Source organism: Schistocerca piceifrons, chromosome 1 (genome assembly GCF_021461385.2).
Source record: "Schistocerca piceifrons isolate TAMUIC-IGC-003096 chromosome 1, iqSchPice1.1, whole genome shotgun sequence".
In the NCBI taxonomy this organism is placed as follows: Eukaryota; Metazoa; Arthropoda; class Insecta; order Orthoptera; family Acrididae; genus Schistocerca; species Schistocerca piceifrons.
Genome location: NC_060138.1, coordinates 470679239 through 470692269, shown reverse-complemented (window position 1 = coordinate 470692269; position 13031 = coordinate 470679239).

The following is a 13031-nucleotide window of genomic DNA, read 5'->3' as shown; positions in this document are numbered from 1 at the left end:
GCAGTAGTGAAACATATAATTTCTACAGTCAAGGGCGAATATTTAACGAATTCATTATCTTGACTTCGTACTCCTTAAGCGACATTTACCTCGCCAGCAGTAGAATTGTTCTGCTGTCAGCTGCAAATGCCTGTTCTCTAAGTTTTCTCAATAACATTTCGAAAGAAGAAGGTCGTCTTCCCTCCATGGATTTCCATTTGAGTTCACGAAGCATCACAGTAATACTCGGGTGTTGATCGAACGTACCGGGTAACGAATCTACCGACTCGCCTGTGATTTACTTCAATGTCTTCCTACAGTTCGGTTTGCTGGGGATTCCAAAAACTCGAGCAGTACTCAAAAGTGAATCGCATTAGTGTCCTGTACAGATGAGCTTCCCTGTCCTAGAATTCCTCTACAAACCATTCACCTTCCCGCAGGCCGAAGGCGCTACAGTCTGGAATCGCGCGACTGCTACGGTCGCAGGTTCGAATCCTGCCTCGGGCATGGATGTGTGCGATGTCCTTAGGTTAGTTAGGTTTCAGTAGTTCTAGGGGACTGAGGACCTCAGAAGTTAAGTCCCATAGTACTCAGAGCCATTTTTCCCTACAAGCGACCATATGTGCTCGTTCCATTTCAGGTTGTTTCGCAACGGTATGTCAAAATATTTAATCGACATGACTGCGCCAAGCAGCACACCACTAGTACTTCATACGAATATTAGAAGATTTGTTTTCCTACTCATCTGCATTAAATCGAATTTTCCACATTTAGAAGAAACTGACGTTTATCACATCAGATAGACATTCTATTTAAGACATTCTGCACCTACTGGCAGGTAGTTTTCACGGTTTCCCATCCCATTTGTTTTGTTTCAGTATACCTCTAGATGTACGCTGTCTCTGACGAAAGCTGGTAAATTGTAAAAGATCAAACACGGTTTTACTGTCACTACCTTTTTATGTCGATTTTACGCGTATATCTATGCAGCTCCTTCCAGTGGTTCTGTTTAAACAATGTTTGATTACCAGTGATAGCGAGGTCCGTAGACAAGAGCACCCGTCCTATTTCGCAAAGTTAGCCGAAATAGCTCCCTGTCACTCTTCCAAAATGTGAGAACACACGTTATATCGAAATGAACAAGTTCAGTCTTTTGCTAGAACCTTCTTTCTGCAGGAAATTTTTATAGTGCAATATTACTGTGTAAAATATAACACGTTTGTCACCAGAATGCCTTCAGTAATCTCGGCATCTTGTAACAGTTGAATTTAGAAGTAAAATAACCAACAGAATATTACTAACTCTGCCAGTTAAAGCTAATGCCAAATGATACTTCTGGCGTCCTTTCCTCGATTGTATACCTTGTTATAAGGGACATTAAAAGCATTTCGTATTTGTCTCACTCATTTATTGAACCCAAATACGAAAATACACTTATACACAGTACTCTTAAAAATAAAGAAAAACATTCAAGAATGCTTTTTTTATAGCAACTATATTGATAACTGCAATTGTCCTGGCCGAGGTGAACCGCACTATGGCGCTCATAACCACAGTACAGAGCGCCCTAATCAGACAACAACAACAACAACAACAACATATAAACTGCACTAAACGCTGTGGCTGCAAGCACCTGAGGAACCTACTTCACCCAAGAGTCCATTGAATCCAATCTTAACTGAATGCAGTTTTCTTCGTGACTTCATATCCCATACTTTACTGCCGCAGAGGATATCACCAGAATTAATTACCGTCATTTAGTGTATCCCTGTAGCACGATTGTGGATAGCGGCACGTTAAGATATCGTAGTAAGTCCCGCATCGTTATTCCAATGTATTACAGCGTTTAAGAGCGCCACATAACACACAGTACTAAGGCAAAATCATAAAATCTTCTTAAAATTGTGCGATACAGCTTTCATAAAGGACATATTCTTGTAAAGTAACCACACCAGGCTGCTAGAAATTTTTGTTTTATTATTCTGCAAATACTTGCGACTTACCTGCTCATCTTCTGACAAATTCTGGATACGATAGACAAACAAGAGATAAGACATAATGCAGTACAACAATCAATAAAATTGTTAATCACTTACTTTTAACATTTTAAATCTTTTTGTTGTGAATATAACATGACTGTAATTTTGAAAAGTAATTGATGATTAATCTATGGATGTCCATTTTATTGCATGGACGAGGTAATAAATGTGTGAAGCAAATACGCAATGCCTTTAATATCTCTTATAACAAAACCACTCCTGAAGTATCACTGGCAGAGTTAATAATATTCCATTGGTTATTTTACTTCTAAATTCAGCTGTTACAAGGTACTGGGACTTCTGAAGGCATTCACACAGTAATATCGCACTATAAAAATTTCCTGCAGAAAGAAGGTTCTAGCAGCTGATTGAACTTGTTCATTTCGATCTACTGTGCATTCTCACATTTTGGAAGAGTGACAGGAAGCTATTTAGTCTAACTTTGCTCAATAGGACGGGTGCTCCTCGCTATGGACCTCGCTATCAGTGGTAATTAAACACCTTTAAACCAGTCGTGTGAGAGAGTATAGACCTTGTCAAGATACGGACGTGCAGCATGCAAAAGGCGTTTTTCTTTTGAACTACTGCAATTTAGAACAAGTTATTTATACTACAACAACTACATATACATTGTATAATATACCTTGCATATAAAATTATACTGCCGAGTTAGGGCTCTGCATTCACCATATTTATGGGCTACACAAGGTATCTAGAACTGTCAGTATATATGGTAAGTAGTTTCACTATCTGTACTTTAGGTACTTCCTCTTCGTATATTACAATTTACATGTATATTCTCAAGCGGTCCTCTTCAGCAGGGACTACCCTGGTAGATTCTGAGGATGGTCTTCGCCACCTACTAGAGACTGCCCAATACTTCAATCGCTCTCAAGAGGACTACCGCATAGAAGGTCCAAACGTCGGTTTTATAGTTGATTTAGTGCTTGATAACGACACGGCCTGACAACTGAAAATATTTTATTCTCGTTGACACTGGCTGTGGAAGCCTATCAAAGTATCAAAATGGCAAATACTATAGGAAATTTGGTAGCTATTACTCGCAAAATATACATCGCTACCACCAAAGCTCGACTTTACTGTGGTGTAGACGCTAACAAATTATATTTCAGCCAAATTTTACATTAGTTACGGCTACAGTCAGTTACCCGCTGTCGGCCATTTTCATTAGTATGTCAAATAGTCTTTCACACACAAAATGTTGTAGCGAATTCATGAAACGAATGCCACCTCCCTTAGAGATTTCGCAGGATTCTTCACATGGGGCTGTTAGCATTCTACGTAGAAATTTTAAATTTGCTATGTCTTTTAATACACCACATTAACCCAACCCAATACTTATACCAAGACGATGGCATACTCCTCTGACAGTAAGGGCAGCTACATACGTACAAACTGAGAGGAATCTTCAAACTCGATACAAGGAATACATAGAGATGAAATGTTAAAAAGCATAGGAAGTGTATCCGCCTTTGCTGCTCACCTCAGACAAGGTAGTCACACGGTGCATGTTATCAAGAATAGCCTCGTAATTCTTCGTAAATGATGAAGGAATGGTTTATGGACAAATATTATAGCGGGCTTGGTGGTAGGTCCCTATGGTAGGTGGTGGAACAGGGTAGTTGGGGGTCAGTATGCCGATTGACCACTACCTTGGGCGAGGTAGCAGTGGAGCCCTGAGTGGATGCCTGGTAATCGACCGGCGTATAGTCGTAGAACTTTCATTGTTAAAAAATTGATTTATTGTTCATCAACTCAACAGCTGTACCTGCCTGACGTTGTAAAAATGCACTCATGCTCATAAATTAAGGATAACTGCAGGATGTGGTGCCACATAACGTGTGACTACACAAAACTGTCGCTAACAGCATAGACACATAGGGAACATACACGACACAGAGCTGTAAGTCCACGATATTGGTGATAAGTTGAGAAAACCGTCCTGAAACATATGTGCTACAAAACGCCACTGTTTCCTGCGCATGTACCCCGACATCAGTATGGGATATGATCACCATGCACACGTACACACGCCGCACAACGGGTTAGCATACTCTGGATCAAGTGGTCGAGCAGCTGCTGGGGTATAGCCTCCCATTCTTGCACCAGTGCCTGTCGGAGCTCCTGAAATGTCGTAGGGGCTTGAAGACGTGCAGCGAGCCGCGTGGGATTAGCCGAGCGGTCTAGGGCGCTGCAGTCTTGGACTGTGCGGCTGATCCCAGCGGAGGTTCGAGTCCTCCCTCGGGCATGGGTGTGTGTGATTGTCCTTAGGATACTTTAGGTTAAGTAGTGTGTTAGCTTAGGGACTGATGACCTTAGCAGTGAAGTCCGATAAGATTTCACACACATTTGAACACACGTGCAGCGATATGTCGACCGAGAGCATCCTAGACGTGCTCGATGGGGTTTAGGTCTAGATAACAGACCGGCCACTCCATCCCCCTGGTATCTTCTGTTTCAAGGTACTCCTCCACGATGGCAGCTCGGTGCGGCCGTGTGTTATCATCCATCAGGAGGAAGGTGGGACCCACGGCACGGCTGAAAAGGCGGACATACTGGCGCAAAATGACGTCCTGATACGCCTGACCTGGTACAGTTCCTCTGTCAAAGACATGCAGTGGTGAACGTGTACCAATCATAATCCCACCCCACACCATCAAACTACGACCTCCATACAGGTCCCTTTCAAGGACATTAAGGGGTTGGTATCTGGTTCCTGGCTCACGCCAGATGAAAACCCGGCGAGAATCACTGTTCAGACGATACCTGAACTCGTCCGTGAGCATAACCTGGTACCACTGTTCCAATGACCATGTACTGTGTTCTTGACACCAGGCCTTGCGGGCTCTCCTGTGACCAGGGGTCAGTGGAATGCACCCTGCAGGACTCCGGGCGAATAAACCATGTCTGTTCAGTCATCTGTAGACTGTGTCTCTGGAGACAACTGTTCCAGTGGCTGCGGTAAGGTCCCGAGCAAGGCGACCTCCAGTACTCCGTGGCCGTCTGCGGGCACTGATGGTGAGATATCGGTCTTCTTGTGGTGTTATACACTGTGGACGTCTCGTACTGTAGCGCCTGCATACGTTTCCTGTCTGCTGGAATCGCTGCCATAACCTTGAGATCACACTTTGTGGCACACGGAGGGCCCGTGCTACGACCTGCTGTGTTTGACCTGCCTCCAGTCGCCCTAGTTTTCTACCCCTCATAACGTCATCGATATGTGTTCTTTGAGCCATTTTCAACACACAGTCACCATTAGCACGTCTGAAAACGTCTACACACTTACTCGCTGCACCGTTCTCTGACATGCACCAACACACCTCTGCGTATGTGGGCTGCTACCAGCGCCGCTGTGCGACGACCACAGGGCAAATGCACCAGATGACCATACCCCGAGGTGATTTAAACCCGCAAACCGCCCATCATTTATCAGCATTATCCCTAATTTATGAGCATAAGTGTAGTTCCTGGTGTACCAGAAAACAGCCTCCGATCTAGTAACTAGGGCTCGGAATCAAAAATTTGCACCAGCAATGGAGGGTATGTACAATGTGTTGGTGGGACGCAGAATACAGTGCAGTCCTTGTCGTAATGCGGAAACGGAGCGACTTATCTGAAGTCCCAAAGGGCATGAACATTAGCTTCTGGGCCAAGGGTGGAGGCATTTCCGAAACGGATACGTTTGTAAACTGTTCACGTGCAGCCGTGGCTAAAGTACACGTGCGTAGCAAAATTGTGACTTTCGAAACGTCGTCGAGGTAACTGTTGTACACCACGGACCATTGATGACAAGGGTCAATGACGGCTGCTGAGACGTGTACGGGTGAATAGACGTGCAACTGCAGAGTTGCTCACTGCCCAGATAAAGCAGGGGGCTACCAACAGTGATCTGCGAGCGTTGCTGCGTATGGGCCTCTGCAGTAGGCGGCTGGTTCGTGCGCATATACTGACTGCTGTTCATCGACGACGAAGGCTGAAACTTGGACCGCAGTAACACAACTTGACGTCCTCTGAGTGGCGAAATCTGGCCTCTTCAGATGAATCACAAATTATGCTCTATCGGAGAGATGCCTTTGGTGTGTACAGCGTGAAACGTCCGAAAGCAAACGAAGAGGAAGCCTTATTGTCTGGGGTGTGTTTTGCGGCATTCTGGAAGGCACAATGAATCAACACAAGAATGCACCTATCCTTTGGGACCACACTTACACCTAGTTTGTTTTCCTTCGGCACGACGGCATCTACCAGCAGGACAATGCAACGTGCCACACAGCACTGGAGTCGACATGGCTCCATGTTCCTCTCTCGGCACCTTCCAGAACCTCATTGGCTCCAGTCCTGCACGTCTCGCAGAGGCCCGCGTTGCAAAATTTGGTTATTCGGGCTTTTGAAAGGGGGGTACATCGATGTGACAGGGCTGTACCTTTCCTGAATAAATACTAAGGGTTATCAATAACGTGAATTTGCAAGTTTTAAGAAAAGGCATAATAAATTTATACACTGCACTGAAATCAAGAACGTCTTTAGTGCAATGTCACCCGTCTGCAGAACTTGATATCGTCTCAGCATGCTGCTGCATCGGTGACAGAAAAGTCTACTTATTTTTACAGTTCGCAAGGTATAAGAAAAATAGCCCTCACTCAATCGACACTGGGTATGACGCATTTCCGCCGTGCTGTCGCTTTGAGAATATAACCATACCCAACCGCGTTGAGACAAACCCAGTTAGCTTTTGCGTAGGTATTGTCCGGCAATAGAGAGGTACCATATATTAAAGCAACAAAGCATTGACGTTTGAATGTATGTACATTTGTAGCTACTAAGTAAAGCTGCGTGGAGTGCTGACACATACTGAGAAGTGCACTTTAAGTGTAATTTTGCCACACTTAAACAGAAATATTCCAATTTCACAGCTGACGGCCGGGTAATTTTTTAGCAGACACTGTCAAAAACAAGTAAGCAAACACAGTTTATTTCTATCATTGGCTCTGAGCACTATGGGACTTAACATCTGTGGTCATCAGTCCCCTAGAACTTAGAACTACTTAAACCTAACTAACCTAAGGACATCACACACATCCATTCCCGAGGCAGGATTCGAACCTGCGACCGTAGCAGTCGCGCGGTTCCGGACTGCGCGCCTAGAACCGCTAGACCACCGCGGCCGGCTATTTCTATCATTCATTTGATCAAATGGCTCTGAGCACTATAGGACTTAACATCTGAGATCATCAGTCCCCTAGAACTTAGAACTACTTAAACCTAACTAACCTAAGGACATCACACACATCCATACCCGAGGCAGGATTCGAACCTGCGACCGTAGCGGTCACGCGGTTCCAGACTGAAGCGCGTAGAACCCCTCGGTCACACCGGCCGGCTGCATTTAATCAACCAGTCTTCTTTGCTAGTCTTTTTTTCGGATTTACAAGCAGAAATTTAAAATTAGGTTACTGACATGTATAGGCGACTCAACTGAAGTTCACATTTTACATTACCACGTTCTCATTTTTTTAGTTACTGCCGTCTCCTTAGTGTTCGTTTGTTTTAAGTTTGCGTATGCCATGACAAAACGCCACATTTCCTTCAAAAAAAAAGAAAAAAAAGGTTCCGCAGTCACATCACGAGTGTCACTAGCAAGAAGAACAAACAACAGATTTAGCCGTAATTTGCTCTAAGACAAACAGTGAAGTGCACAGTTAATTTAGACATGTGTGCAGTTTTAGTGACAGATAAAATGCCACGGCACGTACTAAAGAGCCCCACTTCTAAGCGGTTCCTGGAGAGCTGCATTACGCCAGATAAATCTACAGCAAGAATAGGTTATTTGAAACAGTTTATAATATTAGTAGCATTTGGATTTTAGTCGACGAGACCACTGGCAGTTGTGGCAGATAAGCAACTAATGTCGTGGTAAACAAATTAGATTGCACAGCACCAGCAAACCCCTACTCACTCCTGCGTAAAGAACTGGGGAAGATAAATCACAGTACTGTAGCTCGCACTGGCAGTGATGCCCTAGCATCCTATGGACAGAAGATGGGGATGAAAAATTTTCGCTGTTGGTAGACAGACTGTGGAGTGTATATGGTAAAAGTGGAAACACTGAAAGAATTCTATTCCGGTTGATTCACTGCACTACCCTTGTCCATGGTCCACACCGTCTAGCAGAGGAAGTCAGAAATAATTTTCCTGGGGTTAACAGTGTCATTCCCTGTGTTAAAATAGTATCTGTCAAAGGTCCTACGCGCCTCCAGTTCTTTAAGGAAACGGCTCTACATGTTGTGACTTGACAAGACAGCCAAGTCACTATGAGAGGAAGCCGAAAGGCACGCGTTTAAGCTCACGTAGGCTGGCGTGAGGTCTGGAACAGGTAAAGTAATTATACTATGAAGAAAAGTACGTAGCTGCTGGAATACTTAACTTTAATCCATAATTGGTGAACATCGGTCTGACGGTACATGCATCACAAGATAAATAGCAAATGATAATGGCGCCTTGCTAGGTCGTAGCTAATGACGTAGCTGAAGGCTATGCTAACTATCGTCTCGGCAAATGAGAGCGTAATTTATCAGTGAACCATCGCTAGCAAAGTCGGCTGTACAACTGGGGCGAGTGCTAGGACGCCTCTCTAGACCTGCCGTGTGACGGCACTCGGTCTGCAATCACTGACAGTGGCGACACGCGGGTCCGACTTATACCAACGGAACGCGGCCGATTTAAAGGCTACAACCTAGCAAGCGTGGTGTCTGGCGGTGACACCACACTCAACATTCCACTCCCATTTGCACCCGTATTTACACGCTGGTACACCTGACTCTTGGCAGTTTTATGTTGTGCCTATCACTACAGAAAAGTGAAAGAGGTAGCAGAAATATTCTATTCTAGCAAAACAGCTTTTATTGAAACAGCCAAGACAGCCCTGAAGAATAACTTTAATGTTGCATCCTTGGCATTCTTAAGAGTTGTCTTCCTACATCTACCTATTGCAATTCGACATCTAGAATCCGCATCTGTACCACTGAAAGATGCTGTAGACATGTTCTCCGAGGCGTAGATTTATCTAGAGGAAATGCCTGGTTTAGTGGGTACAGCATGCGTCACAAAATTAAGTAATATTCATCTGAGGAATCGCGGATATGAATGTATAAAGAAAGAGACCGTCATTATTTTCCCAGCTTACAAAAGTACATTGAGAGACAAGAAAAAGTTTAGCTTTGCAAAACTTACAAAAGTGGTTATCAGTGTATAGCAACAGTGAAATGTAATATAAAACTTCTTGTTAGTTGTAGCGTATGGGCATGGTTTGTTGTCTTGTGTAGGTGCACATCTGAAGTCTGTGTTTTTCATACGAATGAAACGCGAATGGAATTTTTCTGTATAATACTTTTCATTAAAGTATTATAAACAGAGAAAGTAATTGTAGCAAGGATAAATATCTCAATTGTTTATGATTTTTCTTCGCTGCCACTGTAATGAATAGTTATTTGTTTGCTTTGCACAAAGAACTAGATTAACGGTGCCGAAATTATAACAAAATATGTATGTAAATGTAAGACATCATCATTTTTTTATTAAAATACCCCAAAAAGGCTAAAAGAGTTTATTTAAAACTAAAAAGTGCTACTGCAAGAAAATAAATGGCTAAAATACATTTTATAAAAATCTAAAACTCCGATACGTAGTAATAACGCTCGATCATCTCTGGTGTGACCCGCTTCTGTGACCACTTGCATTAGCTGTGGTAGGTGTCTTAATCTAACTCAGCTGTGCGTAGTCAATTATTTGCGGCATAACAATTCGAAGAAACAGAAATACGTGCCCACTTCGGAAGAAATCTACGGAAAAGGCGCTCAACGGCTCATACAAAGAAACATCAATTTGTTGGACATTTGTCGTCACAGTTACTGATAGCTTCTCTTAAAAGGCTTTCCGCAAGATCGCGGCTGCATTTCAATGTAAGTAAACAATTTTATGTATTAAGCAGTCAACGTTCCGTCCGAGATATGTTAGCGGCCCCTACGTTTCCCAGTGGTCTTAACTTTGCTTCTTCACGCTAAATGACGAAACTTGACGCTTGACTTGAGCCCACAGACCACTTCAACTATTTTAGAATTGTATTAAATCTAAATTACAATCTTTTGCTTTTCAGGGGTAAAGCATGTAATTTAAAGTTTTGAAAATATTAGAACAGAATTTCTTTTAATTCCAAGGCATACTAATACTTTTAACGCATGAAAATCAAAAGTTTTTGTAATTATAACACACCCATTTTTCCTACGTTATTATTGAGCACATCACTTTTTTATCGATCTGACTCTTACTTGCATAAACATCTGGCATTGCTTCACCACAGCTCGATATAAGCTATTTTTCTCCTTTTTTGTTTTCTGTTGATGTACGTACAATATAAACGCGTAAAATTAGTTTTTCATGAAAATGGCTCAACATAAAGCCGAAATCAATTGTGGACTGAAATAAAGAATTTTTTAGTGGTTATTCAATGACTCTAAACATGGAGGAACTAATAATTGTTATTACTGCGGCTTTGGCGTCATACCTTCGTGCATTATTTTACTGTATGAGATGTGGTGGAAGATAGTCTTCAACAGATTGAATGTCTCCAGTCCTACAGTTTACTACAACTCGCAAGCCTCGCGAAATGCCATTTTTCTCAGTGGGGAAAATCTCAAAGCACGCAATACACAAAATGAATTAACTGCTGTCCACTGTGTATGCACTGAAAATGAAAGTGAAATTGACCGATGCGACAGGAGGAACCGCAAGTTGTTGCGAAAAAAGAGGCATCTACTAACAGGAATTTATACATCTTACCTTGTGAAACTTCCCATTGCCGATCGACAGTGGCAGCGCTACCCTGTTGAAGCTATCTGCTTTAAACGGACATTAATTTCTAGGTGAAACATGAAACTGTACCGTACAAATAACAAAGAACGAATGAGTTTGTTACCCTTAACGTATATCGATCCTGATTTACGTATACTCACGCCCTGACACGGTAGGCTGTGTAAGCAGAATGTACAGAGCTGCAACCTACGATATAATACCTCGTGCATCACTGAGGCGCACAAATTCACAAAGTCTCCACTTCTGATACTAATTCCGCTTATCCTCCATAAACTTGTATCCATCAGCAGCAGCTCTAATGAAGTAATTAATGCTATCATTATAGGGGCAATTTGCTCTTATTTGGAAAGAAATATAAATCCTCCTTGTTTTTTCTAGGCCTTAATCCCATGTCTTTACGGGGTCGGCATGTGTTTCTGGTAGAGAGGGTGGTCCGATTCGGATGTTCTTCCTTCTCCCGGCCCCCTTCCACGCCTGGACGGAATCTGTGTACTCCATCCGTCTGTGTCCAGTGTTATTCCATGTAAAAGTGTGAGAACATTTACCAAATACTTGCGAATTGTGTAAGTGAGGCGGCGCTTTGGTACCAGCCCGGTATTCACCTATTCGGCTATGGGAAACAGCCTAAAAATTCCATCTAGGTCGGCCTGTCACCACAACAGCTCTGACTGTTCACCCAGTGGGAGGATTCGGTACGGGTCCGGTGCGTCTCCCCGAATCGTGGAAGCGGCGTGCTACAACGCGCGGCTGTATGAACTGATCAAGAAATCTCTAACTCCAGTTTAATGGGAGACGTTTAAATCCTTATATCAGAAGCGTTAACATCAAATACAAAGAAAACCTTCCTAGTTCAAGTCGTTAAAATGGCATCACATCTTTTACCCCAAATAAAGTTTTTACCAATTCTTATCTGTTTTTCCTATTTCTAGACTTCTTTTTGCCCAAAGAAAAACGAATTTTTCGCAAGTAAATCTGTTTTCGACGAATCCCGAAATTGTGTTGACAGGCAAGTGCATTATTAACCTTTATTACGTTCACGTCTGATTTATTTGGCGTCAAACGTTCTCTTGTAGTGAACAATATAAATGGCGTAATACATTTCTGGATGGGAAATCCCGTATGAGTTCAGCCAACAGAGTGGAACCTAGTGCAGTGTTTGCAAAGTAGATGATGAACGGCGAAAGGTCCAGTCTTCAGGAACCTTCCGCCTCTCTCTCTCTCTCTCTCTCTCTCTCTCTCTCTCTCTCTCTCTCTTTCTCTCTCTCTCTCTCTCCCCTCCTTGGCACCCAACCACTGGCATTGGAGGTTTTGCACGCACTGGGATTCGAACTGGCTACGCTAAGTCGAGAGGTCGGATGAAGTGACGCACTAGACACACATTCGACTCGCATTCGGAACGGCAGCAGTTTGAATCCCCGTCTGGCCACACCGATTCAGGTTTTCCGAAATTTCCGTAAACTGCTTAAGGCAAATATCAAGGTGGTTCCTTTCCATGACTAAGCCCAGTTTTCCTTCCCATCCTTCCTCAGTCTGAACTTGCGCTCCATCTGTAATTACCTTGTTGTCGATAGGATGTTAAACATTACCTTCCTTTTTTCCCCAAGTCGAGAGCCATCGCACAAGCGTGCTCTTGCACAGCGGAAGGGTAATTAACTATGGAAATAAATTTTTGTTAGAACTGGATAGAACAATGCTAAGTGGAACACGTCTGCCGGGTATGCAGCAGTAGCATAACCGGTCTCAACGCGCAGAAGAACTGAAGTACAAACATATAGAGAGCTTATTGTCTCATAGCGTGAGAGAGGACACCAGGAACCAGTGATTCAGCACTTGGACAACAGTGCAGACCAGACAGAACATTCATCTATAACGAAGTCACATGTAGTAACTCCGCTTAGGAATGACGCAAGAACGCCTTTCAGACTGCAAACTTTGTATAAAGGAACGCTCTGAAGCCCTGCAGTTAAACATCGGGGCAACCAAGAGTGCTGACAGGCTCAGAAAACGGGAGGACATTCGGTCACCTGTCATTAACTGCCACAAAACCCTCGCCTTCCTTCCACACACTCTCAGTCAGGCCAAACCCTCTGCAACACAGAAACCAGCGGAAGATCGGTTCTAATAATT